Below are 18,636 nucleotides of genomic sequence, written 5' to 3'. Positions count from 1 at the left end.
ATGCGATGGTTGTGAGTTCGATTCCCACTCGGGAATAATATAACTCCCATATAAACAAAACACGCGCGGTTCCCACGCGATTTTTAAACCGCGCGGCTCCCGCCGTTCTGTACGTTGACTTATTCACATTGGCCTTCTTGCTTATTTTACCATTTTAGGCTAAAAGTGGAAAAGCGTTTAACATTTATTTATTTAAAATGTACAAAGAATATATGACTTTATTTTTCTTTCACAACATAATAGGTGGCTAATTGGATTGTTTTGTTTGTTTTCAGGTAATTACTTGTTTGAGGAAAACGCTTAAAGATAATTACGGAACTCCGCAAAAAGTCTCGTTGCGAGCAAGATTTTCTTAATTACTTCAAATTGGGTAGCCGGTAGCTGTGAATTTTGTATGACTCTAGAGACATTTTGTATTTATAAGTACATAATTAGCTATGGGAGATCATTCGTGGCGCAGCGGTAAGCGTGTGATTGTGAACATGACAGGTTGTAGGTTCGATTTCCGCTCGAATAAATCAAATATTTAATATTTTCATTTCTTCGTTCTAGTGTCGAGGTAAACCGCTGCATTTAGTTCCGCCACTTAGGACTCAATGCCTCGAAAATAAGTAGGCTGTGCCTCCAGAATTCGGCGGAAAGTGGAGAGCAGAGTGTCTTAACACTAGGCTCCCTCAGCATACTCTCCTATGCGCGATACAGCACGACTGGCCTCAATATTTAAAATGTTACAAATTTTGTTTTGTATGCCACAATGATTCTGAAGATAAAAATATTGTTTTTTTTTGTTAGTGGATAGATATATTTTTAATTAGGCTATCGTGCCGTAGTGGTTCTGCGTCTAATGGTTATGGGTACGATCCTCATTCAAGGTTCGATTTTTATTTCCCCACTCTGGAACACACAGCGCGAGATTGATTACCAACTCAACACGCAATGCCTCCAAAATTGCATGATGAACGGAATGTCATAACGTGAAGTGACCTCTGCCTATCCCTCTGCTTTACGGGAAAAAGCGTGAAGCTGCTTTATTTATAAATAGCAAAGTTAATTCTTTTTTAGTTGGCAATAAGATATCAAAATTAATTTCTAATTCCTCCATCTCTATACACTGCAGTAATTACAAAGATTGCTAAAGCAAACTTTGAAGACTTATAAAAGCTACTGAACTAATTTGTCGAAGTAGTAGTTCACTTAACGTTTTAATCATTTATAGTGGTTATTTTTAAAGTATTTCATATTTAAGGCGTTTGTATAATTTAAAGTGTGTAATGTATCTGTCGAGATGCTATAGGGGTGCAGGGAATCAGGATCTGATTGTAAACGCAATGGTTATTGGTTCATTTCCACCTAGGAAAATATTTTTTTAACTTCCGCTGTATCCCATTGCTACATATATAGAGAATATAGAGAGTTGTAGAGAAAAGAAAAAAATAGGCAGAGGGAAAAGAAGCTACGGAGACATTGCGTGTTGAGACAGAACTCTACGCCGCGCTTTGTAAGTATAAAGATTGCAAATGAAAATAATTCACTCCCCCGATTGGCAACTGAATCAGCGACCGTCAAATTTACAGTCAGACGCTGCTCTACTGAGCTACGATGACTTTAAAGTAAACGTGGCCTCAACAAATGTTCGTATTAATTTTAAATATCAAACCAAATGTAATGTAATGTAAAAGTAATAGCGGCTATTTAACAAGTGAAACTTAAAATAAAAAAGTATAAAAAAATTTTTAAGTTAAACGGTTTTATATTGCAGATAAATGTACTAAAAGCTAAAAAATAATTTCATAGAAATTATGATTACTAAAATTTAATCGTGGGGCACGTCCAATATCTACAATTGAAAGACATAGCGTGAGACTTCACCCACCTAGTGGTAAGTAGCAAGTGTCCCCACGATTTTATTTTAGTAATCATAATTTCTATGAAATTATTTTTTAGCTTTTAGTACATTTATCTGCAATATAAAACCGTTTAACTTAAAATTTTTTTTATACTTTTTTATTTTTAAGTTTTTAGTTTTTATTTCTCATGCTATTCAATTCGTTGAAATGAGGCTCGATGTCTCATTATTGCAAGGTTAATGGAGAATGTTACGAACGACCCCCCCAGAGGTCCAATAGAGGGGCAAGGCTATGTACAACAAGATGTGCCTGAATCTTGAGGGGAAAACGCTAACGACATATCATTTTTATCCACCTAGTGCCATACAGTTCTCGGCGCGCTTTTACCTTTTACCTTGGGTGGTACCCCTAGCGACGTATCATTTTTAGGCACCCTATAGCCACACAGTCCTCGACAGGATACCAGATCTTGACTTAGGTGGGAGATTCATATTGTAATTGTGTATAGTATACTGTATTATACTTACCAAGCCCTTTATTTTGATACCCATATTGATGGGATTGAAAACTACATTATCCGCCATTTTGTAGCAGTGGCCATCTTTGATTTTGATTTTGTATAGTGCACTGAATTCTACTTGACAAGCCCTTTCATTTGATACCCATATTGATGGGATCGAAAAAACTAACTTGTACGCCATCTTGTAGCGGCGGCCATCTTGGATTTTGATTTTGTATAGTCCACTGAATTCTGCTTGACAAGCCCTTTCATTTGATACCCGTAGTTTAGTTTAGTTTAGTTTATACTTTATTGCACACAAATAGAAGAAAAAGAATAAAACAAATAGAACAGAAAAGACATAAAAAAACAAGTATGCAAAGGCGGCCTTATTGCTTCAAGCAATCTCTTCCAGGCAACCTTTGGTAACAGCAAAGGACTTAAAATATAAGAAGAGAAGGGTGGAATAACGTAAGTGCAAACTAAATAATAATAATAATAATACTAAGTAAACACATAAAATACTTATGATCTATACAAAAATACATAAGCTCATACACAATACACAAATACGTTAATTTATAAATACATACATACAAACATATATAAACTTATACAAACAAATGCTACATATAATATAATACAATATATGATATAATATGTACAATATAATTAATAGATAGAAGAGTCTACAAATTTTCTAAATTAAAAAGGTGTTGTTTTAGACGTCTTTTAAATATGTTAAGTGACATTGAATGTCGCACTTCAGTAGGAAGTGCATTCCAGAGAATAACAGCTTTCACAGTAAAGGAGTTGGAAAAGAAGTGGGTATAGCAGGTTGGATGTTTGAGGAGGTTATCACTTCGCGACCTTAGTTCAAGGTGTAGAAGAGAATCGGAAGCAAGGAAGTTGAATCGCTCTTTTAAATAAGAGGGAGCGAAAGGATTGTAAAGGATCGAATAAAGAAGAGTAAGCATACGATAATTGCGGCGAAGTCTAATAGGAAGCCATCCTAGCTGACGACGGTAATCGGAGACATGATCATATTTACGCAGGCCAAAAATAAATCTTATACATAGATTTTGTAACCGCTCTAGTTTATTCAATTGCTCCTCAGATAAATCCGGGTAACAAGAGTCAGCATAATCTAAAATCGGTAGCAGTAGTGTATGAGCTAGAGTAGTTTTGGTTTTCATAGGTAGAAAATATTTCCATCTTTTCAAGCCTCCGATATTAGCGAATAGTTTTCTGCTCACCTCAGCTATCTGCGCTGACCAAGATAGTGAGTTGTCTAAAAAGATCCCAAGGTTTTTAACGGTCGGTCTAACAGATAAATCAGTACCATCGAACTGTATAGTAGGAAGGTCATTCATATTAAGTTTTTTTAACTGCTTAGTACTACCAATGATACTAACCTGTGATTTGCCAGGATTAACAGATAGGCCATAAGACCTGCTCCAACTAGCAACATTCTGCAAATCCATATTGAATTTACGAATAGCTTCATCTATATCACTTGAAGGCGTAGACATGTAAATCTGTAAGTCGTCAGCATATAGATGGTAGGATGAGGAAAGATTTTGGGAGATAGAATCGATGAAAATAGAGAACAGGAGAGGAGAAAGAACACCCCCTTGAGGAACACCCATGGAAGAAGAACGAAGGGAAGATATTTTGTCATTGGTTTGTACGTATTGTCGCCGATCAGATAAATATCCTCTGAACCATTCCGTAGCATGAGAAGAGATGTTAATGGATCGTAAAACAGCGAGTAGTAGGTCAGTGTCTACTGTGTTAAAGGCATTACTAAAATCGAGCAAAGCAATAACAGTAACATTTTGTCTATCCATATTTAGCCGTATATCATCACAGACTTTAATTAATGCAGTGACTGTACTGTGCGCACAACGAAAACCAGACTGCAAATCAGATAGAATATGGTTTTCTACAAGGTACTGATTTAGCTGGTGCGAGACAATACGCTCTAAAACCTTTGACAGGAAAGGAAGTATTGATATGGGACGGTATTGAGAAAAGGATTTTGGATCTTTGGACTTTGGTATGGGAAAAATGCGGGCTATTCGCCACAAGCTAGGAAAGGAATTAGTTGTCAGGGAGAAATTTAAAATGTGAGTAATTACAGGAGCTATAACATTAAGGGGTAAAATAACCATTTTACGATTGATACCATCGAAACCAGCGGCGTCCGATTTTATACCTAAAATATATTTTTTTACCTGGGCTACTGTGACTTCGGAAAAATGGAATGGAATGGTTGATGGAGACGGCAGGGAACTGATAGATTTCAATGTATTTGCCTTAATAGTACTATCCATAGGCATTATCGAGGTGAAATGCGTATTTAAAGCATCAACATCAATATCGCGATTCAAGTCTTGCCGTTGCCGACCGATTCCCAACGATTCAAGAAACTGCCAAGATTTACGTGGATTTAAATTTTGCAAATTAGAATCGATGTAGTTCTGCTGCGCATCTCTGCAAACTCTACTACACCGATTACGCAAGATCTTATATCTTGAGGAATTTTCATCAGTAGGATTACGTTTATACTTACATTTAGCTCGATTTCTTTTTGCCATCAAAGATCTTATATCTTGCGTAATCCATGGTGCAGGTAAGTGTTTTAACTTAACAGGTCTAAATGGAGCATGCTTGTCATAGAGTTCCGTGAGCAGGGAATTGAAAATATCCAGTTTAGTATCGATATTGTCGGCGTTAAAGATGGTGTTCCAGTCGATGTTGGAGAGGTCACACATAAACTTCTCATTATCAAAATTTGTAAAATTACGTCGCATGACGATGGATGGTTTAAATTTAGGAGGACGAACATTATAAGACAAATACATCAAATCGTGGTAGGAAAAGGCATCAGCGGGAAATTGTCCATGGAGCGTTGCAAAATCAGTAGAGGAAACTATTAAAAGGTCAAGTTGGGATGGAGCACAGTTAGGGAAATGGTGTGTGGGATTTGTAGGAAGTAATGTTAAATTCGAGCTGTTAATAATATTAAGAAGTTGCTTCGCACGGAAATCATTTTTTTTAATACAAGTATTAAAATCCCCAAGGATTATAGTGTGATCGACATTGGGCACGTGTTTTTCCAATATAGTCTCGAAAGTGTGAAAGTAATCTATGTGAAGTGAAGGACTATAGAAAACACCAAGTAACAATTTTGAGCGCCCGAGTAAGATTTCGATAAAAATATATTCAGCAGCTTCAGAGTATTGCGAAGGGGACTTACTAACTATTGTGAAGGGTATATGGTTTCGGATATAAATGGCTACACCGCCGCCACCCTTACCTATGCGGTCATTTCGTATAAAGTGGAAGTTAGGTATGGAGAAGGATGCGGAAGGTAAACAAGGCTTAAGGAATGTTTCGGAAATTAATATCGCGTGGACGCTTTTACAATCAAAAGAAGTTAACAGGTCAGGATAGTGGGCTGGGATGCTTTGGGCATTAATATGCACCACATTGAAATTTTTTGGAGAGCTTGAAAAGGTATTGTCCAGAAAAGAGGAAATAGGGACGGAAGTACTGCAAAAACTGCTATCAGAGGAAGATGGTAGTGAATAAGAAGAATCGTCACTTAAATTATAAATACTATTATCGTACATTATAAATATAATAACAAATCTTAAAATATGTAAATAAAATATAATAAAATAAAATATATATGCAATAGATTAAAATAATATTAAAATAAATTATATATGAATAGAACGTTGTTCATCCTTCACCACCAACAATATGTAAGAAGAAAGAGATTGCATTGAAGGCAGTTTATAATAGCACAGCAAAAAAAAAAAAAAAATAAGTAGAAGAAAAAAAAAATTACAATAACATCAATTTTAAACTACAAACTTACACACTATACAAGCAAAAAAAAAATAAAAGAAAAGTAAATCTAGCACTAGCAAACCCAAAAAAAAAATAATAATATTGTTACTTCCTTATTTGTATAACGAAATATGCCACTACATATATTTATAAATACAAAAAAAAGAAAAAGAATATCCATAACAAGCAAAAAAAAAAAATTATATAAATAAAGAAAATTATAAAAATATATATATACATAAAAAAAAGAAAATGTAGGCAAAAATTATATACAACAGTAGAGTATTTAAATAAATAAGATAATTATACAAGTAAACAACATAAATTAAACATTAATATTTAGCTAAACTACTAAGTATAAAAACAGCAATGCAACAAAATAATAAATAAATAAATAAAAAATAAAAATAAAAATAAAATAAAATAAAAAGCCTTTTATTTCTTGCATTCTTGGTTGGTAGTTACATTTCATAGCATATAAATACAATTTTTTCTGTTAGTTTTAGTTTTAGTTTTTTTTAAGCATATTGTAGTTAGTAAATTTGTTAGTGCGTTTATTATATCTAATCATATATTTATTATCTATTTATTTATTTATTATTTCTTCCATTTTAGCTTTTATTATTATTGTTTTTAAATTTGCTTTTTTGTTTATTTACATATCTATATCTATTGATGTATATGTATTAAGCAAGAACCCCTGTGCAGGTGAAGGCCTCCTCCAAAGATGCCCAGTCTTCCCTTGACTGGGCTTTTTGTGTCCAGTTTGTTCCAGCTATCTTGATTAAGTCATCTTCCCACCTAGCGTGGGGTCTCCCTTTTCTACGGTGTCCGTGTGGTCCTGGCCAAGCTGTTACTTTTTTCGTCCACCTTTGGTCTTGTAGACGCGCGACATGGCCTGCCCATTTCCATTTTTGTGTTAGTGCTTTAACTAGCCCATCTGTGGATTTTGTTAAATTTCTAATTTTTGTATGTCTTATCTTTTGCATTTTCTTAATATTTAGCATACTACGTTCGATACCTCTCTGGCAAGTTAATATTTTTCTTTTTGTTTTTGTATTAAATTTCCAGGTCTGGCAAGCATATAATAAGCATGGCAACAGACAGGTGTTCAGGACATGTGTTTTAACTTCAACTGACATTTTGCTCTTAAATATTTCTTTTAAGCCCCAATATTTATTCCACGTAAGCTGCACTCGTCTTTCCACTTCTAAATCGTTACTTATTCGCTCAAAACAAATTTGTTTACCAAGATATATATATTGTTCTGTATATTCAAGCGGTATACCTTCTACTGTTATGTCTCTTTTGATGCTGTTTGTCATTAACATGGTTTTGGTTTTGTTCATTTCCAGACCAATTTTTTTACTTGCTTCGTTGAGTGATTCTATCATGCTTTGTAATTCTGAGGTTGACTCGGATAGCAATACTAGGTCATCTGCAAATCTTAAGTGGCTTAAATATTCCTTTTTAATTTTTAAGCCGCATTTTTCCCAGTCAAGTTGATTTATAATTGACTCTAATATTGCTATAAATAGCTTTGGAGACAGTGGGTCTCCCTGCCTTACTCCTCTTTGTATTGGAAACCAAGGTCCGGTTGTTTCCAATTTTATCCTGCTTTTGCTGTTTCCATATATGCTCTTTATAATTTTTATATATTTATCTTCCACCATTTGTGTTGTCAGTGAATGCCATATGCTGTCATGCGATACTGTATCGAAAGCCTTTTGGTAGTCGATAAAGGCAATATAGAGTGGTTTTCTCATTTCTTGATACTTCTGTATTAGTAGCTCTAGAGTGTGAATATGGTCTATTGTTGAATAGCTTTTTCTGAAGCCTGCCTGCTCTACCGATTGACTTGCATCAAGTGTTTTGCTGATTCTCTGATTTATTAATGAGGAGAACAGCTTGTAAATACTGGATAACATGCTAATTGGTCTGTAATTTCCTATGTCTTTTGGATCGCCTTTTTTGTATAGTAGGATAATGTGTGATTCTGACCACTGAGTGGGAGTTACACCAGTTTTAATAATTCCATTGAACAGCTCTGTCAGTGGCAAGGCTAGCGTTACAGAGCCAATTTTTAATGCTTCATTAGTTATATGATCCGGGCCGGGGCTTTTGTCAGTTTTTAAACTTTGCAATGTACTTTCGACTTCGCTCACTTCGATTCTAGGTATATCATTTGTGTTGGTCATTACGGGGTTATTGTTATTATAGACACTATCATTTGAGGGCGCTCGTTGACGGTAGAGGCTCTTATAAAAATCAGTTGCAATTGAGATTATGTCTCTTCGATTGTATGATCTCATACCGTTACGATTTAAACCATCGATCCAGGTTTTATTCGTCCTAAGCTCTTTGTAAGCTTTTTTTGTGCTTCCTGTTTGCTTTAGATGTTTATGGATAGTGTTATATCTATGGTTGATATAATCGTTTTTTATATATTTGCTCGCTAATTTGTAAAGAGCTGCGAGTTTGTTTTTCATTGCTCGGGTTTTATACTTTGTTTTTTGAAGCTCTTGTCTTCTTTTCAGTAAGGATAACGTTTGTTTTGACATAACTTTTGATTTGATACCGACTATTTTGTGAGTGCTTCGCGCGGCATATAAGCTTTTAGTGATGATTTTCACTAAGTTGTCATAATATGTTTGTATACATGGTTCTTTTTGTAAATCTAGAGGATAATGAGATTTATAACACACGAGACACTCTTTATATTTTATTATTTCTTCTTCGTTTTTTAAGGATGCACATTGATTTTTATATTGACTTCTACTCTTCTTTAAGTAATGTGGCATTATTGTTGCTCTAACTGGTCTGTGGTCAGATGGGTAATTAATATTTAAAACTTCTATATTTTGAAAAATGTGTGGTCTGTTTGATAGTATGAAGTCTATTTCGTTTTTGTAGTTGCCGCCTGGTGACTGCCAGGTCCATTTATTTTTAGTTTTTTTCTTAAAATAAGTGTTTAAGATTGCGAGCTTGTTTTCTATGGCGAAATCCATTAATCTCTGTCCTCTTGTGTTTCTTATTCCGTACCCATTTGGTTTCGTGATAAGATATTCTTCTTGCTTGGGATGTCCTATCTTTGCATTTAGGTCTCCCATTACAATGTAAAGCTTATGTGCTAACTTTAATGCATTGTTAATTGTCACGTAAAACTTTTCAATTTCGTCCTCGCTTGCTTTTTCTGTAGGTGCATAGACTTGTATAATGGACATTTGCACATCTTCAAATTTCATGTTAAGTAGTGCTACTCTTTCTGTAAGTCCAATATAGCTTTCAATATTATTTTTGAGATTTTTCTTTACTAAAAATCCAATACCATATATGCCAGGGTTAAGTCCGGTATGGAACAATATGAAATTTTCATACTCTTCTATTTTATTACCAGCGCGTCTCATCTCGCATAAGCCTATAACATCATATTTTATTTCTTTTAGTGCCTCATTTAGTTCGAGAAGGCGCTCGTAAGATGAGAGAGATCTGACATTGTATGTTATTATGTATATCTTATTGTTGGGTTTTATTTTGTTAGGTATTATTTTTGATAACTTTGAAGGGTTTTGGTCTTGATCTTCCACGGTGACCGGCCGGATTGGAAGAATTATTTTGTTTTTTGTTATTTTTTCTGGTTTTTCTATGTGAGAGAGGGGTGTTAATTGCTACAAGACGTTGTTTGTATTTTCAGAGTTCTTTGGGGGGTAGTTTGGGTTTCTTCCGCTAAAGAAGTTCACTAAAGCTGGTTTTACTGGCCCCTCAGCAAGGCTGGACGATCTGTGTAAGTTGCTCCTAGTCTTGTTCTTTTTAGGGAACCGTGTGTTCGGTTCCTTGTTGTGGCCACTTTGTGGTGAGCTGGTAAAAATTTTTTGGTTTTTGGTTGGAGAGCTCAGATTTTTGTTGAGAATCTTTAATTTATCGTATACCATGATCACTGAGTTTCCTTTTTCTTTTTCAATCTTTGCTTGCTCTTGTAGTTCTTTCCGTTTCTTCAGAATATGTTGTGGGTAGTCTTCTTTTATATAGTACGTAGTATTGTTAAGTTCTTTCTTCTGTTTTAGTATATTTATTTTAATCCCAAGTGTTAAAAGTGTGATTTTTATTGGTCTAGGTCTATCTCCTTTTTTGCCTATTCTTCTAGCTTCCTGTATGTCCCTCTGATCAACTCTTATATTAAAGTACTTATTAATAAAACTAGTTAAGGTATTTTCTAAGTTTAAAAAGGCAGATTTTTTATTTATATTATTTTTTAACTGATTACTTTATTTATTGTCTTGTGTAATATCAATGGAAAGTATTACAGTAGCCATATTGTTTTATGGTTTTTGAACAAAATGTGTCAACAAACTTTTATGTTGAAAGCTTTTATATACATGAAGTAGCGCCACCTGTTAGTCTTTTAAGGTACTTTCTAAAATAGCGCCATCTAGTGGAAAATTATAGTACTAAATAGTACTTGAAGATGTTACAATGTGATGACGATGTAGTTAGTGATGTAGTTAATAGATGGCGTTGATACTGAATATATTTCTTTCTTTCTTATTCTTTCTTTTGACTTTATAACATTCAAAAAAAATATTAAAGATTTATTTAAACTATTTTTATTTCTTTTTTTTTTATTTCATCGTTTTTTTTGTTTTTAAAAAGCCGTGTTTTATAATGTGGATAGTTAATTATACTAAAACTCATTAAAGTCAATTGTTTAAATAATCGGTAGTATAAAATTGTATCAAAATTATTAAAAAAAAGTAATACTCCGCCATGACAATGTTTGCACATTGCCGTGACCAGGATTCGAACCTGGGTTACTACGGCCACAACGTAGGGTCCTAACCACTAGACGATCACGGCTATCGGAGCGATAGGCTAATTGGTGAATATGAGGAAGGCTATACAAAAGTTAGTGTAAAATGTAAATTATTTAAAGAATGAAACATTTTGTTTTGATAACAATCATTTTTTGTGACAATTTAAAGTTTTATTTTCGAGCAATTTCCTTTTACAATTAAAAAAATATCTTGCTTAATTAATAAAAAAGTAATTTAACAAATTAAACCGGTTAAAATTAACCGTTTTTAACCGAATTATTCTCTAACTCTCTAGTAAGTTCTTATATTGTGCATATATTCCCATAAATTCATGGATATTTAAGTGCTTGGCCTACCTAAAAGTGTAAATAGTATAGACTATAATATATTATCTCCATGCCAACCTTCTTTCTTTTAAAGTCCGTTGATCAAAAGTTCATTGTAAATTGTATACTAAATGACAGTCGTGGCGCAGGTACAAGCACACACGACAGATTGTGTGTTCGATTCCCACTCTAGAAAATTAAATATATATTTTTTTCATTTTGTTGCTCTAGTAAAGCGCGGCCTCGACTTCCAATCAACACGCAATGCCTTCAGAAATCTGGGGAAAACGGGAAATGTTTCTTAACAGGAACAGTGTTTTTACCAGGTTCCCAGGTTCCCACTGCCTATACTGTAACAATTTATTGTTTTCACATCATAATAACTAATGTTCTAAGAAACTTTTAAGCACCTGCTAATTAAAATTTAAGATACAAACCCGAAACAGACTTAATTATTAAGTTATACGATGCTTTATACTAATTTACAAAATTATGCAAACTTTTCGATACATTTTATTTGTGAAATGTGAGAACCACTTTAAACTGAAAGGTGGAAAGGTCTTTCGATATCTTTAGTGTTTAAAAAACATTTTTAATGTGTGTTGAGTTACTTAACAAAGCTGTTAAAGATTTGTATTTATTTATACTTTCTATATTCTTTTCAGTCGATGCAAATAATAATTTGATAATATGTAATCTTTAGACTTGAAATACCTATATAGTTTATCTTGTATAAGTACTTTAAGTCTAAAGATAAAGATAAGAATTATAAAGTTGCAAAGTATGTAGAGATTCCTGTTCTTATATGATGTTCTTGTTTAATAATATGGTAATTTGCATTGTTAAGTTTTGAGTTGAGTTTAATGTATTTTTAATAATGTTATATAATATTATGGACTCTCTTAATACTGTGAAATCATGATTTTGATTATATCATGTATTATACTATATAGTAGGTATAATTGTTATTTAGGTCACAGCAAATAAAATTACTTTCTTTTTTTAGTTCTGTTTCTGTCTTTACAATGAGTTTTTTTTAATAATGATAATAACAATATTTAATGAGTTTAAGATTGCCTTAATAAACTCTTGAAATAGAAGTTATTGGTCATTGCTTGCTTAAAAATTGTAGGACCTAATGCTCAATAAATACGGTATTGTCCTAACTATGTATTTTAATTTCATTATTTAATATATTAAAAATATGATTTTAAATTTAAGAAGTTTTGCTGAAAAGAATTAATTATAAATATATTTTATGCAAATACAACCGCGGAGTAAGAAGTAACGTGACGACGTCGTATAATTTTCGAGATTCAACCAAATGGCGGGATTCAACGCCGCGATCTGTTTAATAATTACTAGACATTTATATAGCGCACACTGGTTAATTTAAAAAAATATTATAAAGTTTATTACATTTTACAAATCTTTCTTACTTTCTTATACGAGTATATAATGGTTTATTATTTCGCAAAAGCCGTAACACATTTAGACAAAATTACAAAATAACAAATAAAATATTTCTCAACTGTCACATTAAATTGTCACGTACAGTGTTGTCGCCGTGTCGCGTTACATTGCGAGGCGGCGGAGAGACACGTTCACTTCATGCTTTTAATACTATTTTTGTAGTAAAGTTGAAAATTATATTCTTAAGAAAGACATATATCTATGTATAATTGTATAATTTTTCATTTCGTAATAATTTCATATATTATATATTTCATGTTATAGTGCAGTGGCATAACGTGTGATTATTATCGCGACTATTGTAGGTTCGATTCCTACTTTGAGGAATAAATTATATATTTTTTTTATTTCGTTCCCTGTGCCTACCCTGTTATAAATATACTAAAGAAGCTAAAAAAAATAAAACCTAACCTTGAAATCTGTGAACCGTGACCATCCATCATTGTTACCCCAAATTTCGATCAATTGAAATACATGTGTAAAAATCCTTTATGCGTCAAGAAACACCGCCTAAGGCCGCGCTGCTCACCCTTTTGTTATTGATAATCCTCATACAAATTCTCATGATTAGCAAATACTGGATGAGGATGAGAGGCTGCTTGCTGTTGTAACGTAAATGTTGATTTGGTACCTTTAGAAATAACTATTGTTGGTAAGAAGATTTTTGTTGCTAAGTGAATTGAGAGAATACAGTTACATTAAATAACTTAATAAATCGTGAATTTTATTTTATTTATTTTTTTTTCTAAATACAGCAGGTTCTCTATGTTCGGCACATGGCAAGGTAGGCAGAAGGAACCAGGGAACCCTTCCGTTCTCCACCTTCCTCTAAATTCTGGAGGCACTGCTTGTGGCGAAACTCTACACCGGGCTTTGCCTCGTTGCCAAGGAAAGAAAATGAAAATATTTAATATTTAATTTCCTCGAGTGAGTATCGAATCCACAACCCGTTAATTTTTCAGTGACACGCTTGTGTCCACTGCGCCACGACTGGCCTCTACTACTACGAATTATAAAAATAGTATAAATATATATAATAAAATCTTCAAGCATAGTTTATTTTGTCCATAGTGCGCATTAGACGTTTTATTTGACATTTATGTGAATGTTTAACCAATAGATTACTATTTAGTTTGACTTTGGGATTTTAAATTCTTAGTAAAAGTTTAAACAAGATTATCAATATTATAAAGTTAAGAAGAGATTTACTTTTATATGTTTTGGAAATTCTATAATATAATTGTATATATTACTATTGTAGAACTATAATAAATAGATGAAGCCATCGTAGTATAGTAGATTCTTTTCTTTTTATGATAGTTCCGGGTTCAAATCTAGCATGTTGTGGCTTTGAAACGGCAGAATTTTTACATATACACTGTATATGACATAGCGCAGACTAATTATCGAGATATTGCGTGCTTAGTAGCGGATCTCAACACCGCGGTTCATCTTGTTAATAAAGTGAGGAAATGAAATTAATTCTCTCCCCCGAGTGGGAATTAGACCACCGTGACATGTGACACACGACCGTGTGCCACATGTCACGGTGGCCTCATTATTTATATTTGGCATTTTTTTAAATAAGGAAATATTTAAGTTTATTTTAGTTTTAGTGGCAAGCATGTACAAACAAGTGACTATAATTGACCACTAAACCAGATTACCTCACTGTCCTTGGCAGTAGATAACAATAAAATCTTTTAAGCCGGCTTCGTATAAATATGTAATACCTACGTATTGTACTGGTATTGGAACTAAGTCGCTATGTCCGATTTTCCATTTATTTATATTGATGAATGTCATTTTAGTTTAGAAAATATTAAATTAATTGTATGTTTACTTAATATATTCTTTTTTTAGTTAAATCGACAAAAGTAGTCCGTTTCTCAAGCCTGAAATTCTCTTTAATTTCAGACCTGCGAAACATAGTGTCTTAACACTACGTTTCTTCTGTCTACTCTATTATACGGGAAAAAGCGTGAAGCTCTGTCTTCTAATATTACTTCTGTCCTCGTTTCAATTACAAGATTAACTTAAAATACATTCCCTTTATTTTATTTACTTCTAAGAAACTGTCCACGTTATTTACGAAACAATCGGGTGGCCTCGCCTCGGGTCGTATCTCTTTGATTTACTAATAGCGGATTAATGGTTGCTCCCGACTACTGGGAAGCAATTCACTAGATGTAACTTTATATATAAATAGTTGCTTTCAAATGTTTTCATTTTCTGGAAGTAATGAAATAGAGTGATTTTTATAAAGTGATGAGAATATTTAATTATGTTCTCTAACTAACGACTAAATTATTGTTATACCTACTATAAACTAATTATACAAAATCTTTACATAAATTTTAACGTATGTGTTATTCCTGACGTATAAGCTATATTATTGTAGAGTTTCATCTAAATCCGTTCAGTAGTTTTCATGTTAAACTGGAAGAAACATCCATCCTCACATATTGGTACGATTAGGGGAATTTTTATTGTTATTTTTGTCCATAATATTTATTAATAAAGTTAAAAAATATAATGAGATATTAAATTGGTTTAACAAGTATAAAAAGGGTAATTGTAAATGCGAGATAGCGCATTTTTTATTCAATCTAGAATTAAGTTAACATTTAAAACTGATGCATTAAAAAAATTAAATTCTTTATACTATCACTATAGCTTTTGCTTGTGGCTTTACCTCCTAACTAAACGAAAATCAAGAATTCCTGAGTCCTCGGAGTAATTCCTACCATAGATAAAATGAAAATATAAACAATTAAACTGCCTAGGTATAGCCTTCCTAGATAAATGAACTGTCCAGTACCAATCAATTGTTCTTAAGATAAGCGTCATCAACCAAACATTTAAGTAATTAATATTGAGAGCAACCCCTTGATGGACAGACAGATTAAAATTATTTTTTGACCGACCGACGATATTAAATCTATTTATTATTAAAAAAACAGGCGTTATACAAATGCAAATTGCTAAATACAATCTTTTCAAACATTTTAATAAGGTATCTTAGGTTGCATTTTGGCAGAGTTTTGCTACTCGTTTTTATTCATCATTAGAAATGCATTTACAAACTTTGACTGACATGACATGTGTCAAAAATTCTATAGCTTTCTTTTTTCTTTTTATTTTATTCTTCTTTTCTCTTTCAAGTCTTGGATTGGAAGGGTTATGACCCCACGAAGGAAGGTTGCTTAATAAATATTTTTATACTATATATAAGCTGGTTGTAAGAAGTTTAGTTAATAATCGATTTAGATTTGACAAGATTATATTTGTAGAGCATTCGTTTTGTTATAATCTAATTGTGTTCTAATATTGTTAAGTATAAGAGTATTATAGTATTAATTAGTTAATTTTGTGATAGAGACGTTTTCTAGTTGGTCTTAACAATTTTTTGGAACTTTTTGAAACATTGAAGTTGGATTTTTGTATATTTGGACCCCCTAGAAAGTATTACTGGTGATAGTTTAGCTTCATATACTCGTACATGTGATGAGACAAGGTCGCGGTGAAATGTGTATTCTTTTTACAGTTTTAAGCTAAGTTAAGTTAACTTAGTGGTTAGATATTCCGTCTCTCAATTTTCGAGATATTGCATGTTGAATGGCGTAACTCTACTCTGCAGTTACTCTACCAAATCATAAGATAAGAAAATTAATTAATAATAATAAATCCCTTGAATGAATGTCGAGGCCAAAATCGTCTCAGCCTAGTTAGATGCTGTCCCGGCACGACTGCCTCAACATATTTTCTAAAATAATAATTATAATAAGTCTACAAGAAATAAACTAAAATCTCTAACATTTGAAAATGACCTTTAAATGTTTAAATTCACCCAATTTAAGCGACAATAGCAACTGAAGGGAACCGGCTCGCAACGCGGAAGCGCTCCAGTCCCACGATTCCAGTTTTCTTCTAAATTGTAAACGCGCTGGCATCTGTCGCGCTCGCGATACAAAATGTACTTATTATTACAATTTCACGTAATAGAAACGGTGTTTGTGAGAAAATTTTATCAGATTAAGAGTTTTTTTTTACTGTTGAATTTCAAGAAATGCTGTAGGTATTTTTGATGTGGTTTGGTTGGTATTTCATGGTGTTACTTTTTTGGCAAAAGAAATGAGGATATGTCCATATATTTTCTTTATTTTATGCGACAAGCAGATAAAATCTACCAATAAGCCAGTGTTCTTCAGTTTTAAATGTAATAATATATTCGTTATTGAATTTTTGTTATAAAACATTACAAATTTTATTGGTGATGATAAAGGCGAAGTTATCCCTAATAGATGTTTTTTCCAGTCAACCTATGAGTACTGGGAAATATATATATATTTTTAATCAATAAATATTAAGCTTAATCCCCCATATAGTAAGTTCGACACAGAGAAATTAGTCAACACCGGTCTGTGCTTTCCGCCCGAAATTGGGATATTTTGCGTTGAATGGTAACTAAACGCCGCGCTGTGATATACCTATAGTATTGTCTTATTTATGAACAGTGGTACTAGCACATTTAATTTGACGATTGATTAAATCGAGACATGCCAAGGTGTAGAGCCAAGTTAAAAAGCTGGAAAGGTGCAATGTATATTTCACACGAGCCATTTCAAGCTAGTTTATTATATAGGGCTACTATATAACTCGTAAACCAATTAGTCTACTTGCATGAAATTTTGCACATTTGTTAAAACCCCCTAGCTCGTGACGTATATTAAAATTGACTGCACTAGTTATTGATATATTAATCTTTGTAAACTGGTATTTTTGTGACTGACTCACTTACTCATCAAAAACCTAACCCTTTTCTGGATGACCTAGAAATTTAATATATCAAAAAAGTAATAAATAGTTACGTACGAAAGTCAAAGAATCTAGAAATACTGTATTAATATTTTTTTTACAAAAAGTAATGATATTCCATCAAAAAAACATCACATCTACGTTTTTGATGGGATTTCTTTTAAAATTACAAACAGTAAATTTATATAAATTTTATTTATTTGAATGCGTCCGAAAAATATTCTTTCCATACTGACATCTATGGTTCAAAGAGAAATTAACCGCGTGCGAAAATAGTACCCATGACCTTAGCCTTAACAAAACGGTCGTCAACCAGACGGCTGTCTAATCCATTTCATAAACCAGTCTCGTTGTGTTCGCGTCTTCAGGCTTTATCTTACATATATCATGGTAGGCGGTGAGACCTTAATGTTAAGACCGGTCTTAACAAGTGGCGGAGTTTAACGCCGAATTTTAATATAGTAGGATATAGAAAATTACTGTTGCCATAATACAAAATGTTTTATGGTATAGTTTATTTAGATTGATTTCTTTACAAATAATATATAGTAAAGTCTGCACTAATTGTATTTATTTATATTTACAACAAACGCCAACCATTCAAATATTCTTCCATCTATGGTCAAAACAAATATTAACCGCGTGCGAAAATAGTATCCGTGACCTTAGCCCTGACAAGGCGGCCGTCAACCAGACGGCTGTCTAATCCGTTTTATACAATATAGTCCATATATGTAGTCCAACGTCTCATTGTGCTCGCGTCAAAAATGTTTTACTTTATACAGATTGAGGGGCCCCTGAGATTACTTTCATTGTTTGACTTTGATACAATATTTTTGTTATATTATGTTTATTCTTCATATTATTTGTGTTATTTAATATAATAATGCTTAGGAAATATTATTTCTTTTTGTGGATATTGCTACAGTTCGTGCTGTTTGTAGAGGTTTTTGATGGTGTTTCGAAATAAGAGTAATTTTAAAATTTCGTGGACTTTAAGA

The 18,636-nt window shown here is 32.8% G+C and overlaps 1 protein-coding gene and 1 non-coding gene across 2 annotated transcripts in view; one reads left to right on the top strand and one right to left on the bottom strand.

The window, feature by feature from the left end:
* Positions 1-18,636, top strand: part of CenG1A (Centaurin gamma 1A) — a 241,058-nt gene that overhangs the window by 139,711 nt on the left and 82,711 nt on the right. The gene's annotated exons all lie outside the window — the stretch shown is intronic.
* On the bottom strand, positions 10,990-11,061 carry TRNAH-GUG (transfer RNA histidin (anticodon GUG)). The gene has a single exon. It is a non-coding gene; the product is annotated as a tRNA-His (tRNA).

The sequence above is a fragment of the Heliconius melpomene genome, chromosome 6 (assembly GCF_056956725.1).
Source record: "Heliconius melpomene rosina isolate 202511_hmr_F chromosome 6, ASM5695672v1, whole genome shotgun sequence".
Classification (NCBI taxonomy): domain Eukaryota; kingdom Metazoa; phylum Arthropoda; class Insecta; order Lepidoptera; family Nymphalidae; genus Heliconius; species Heliconius melpomene.
This window is presented reverse-complemented; position numbering and strand designations above follow the sequence as displayed.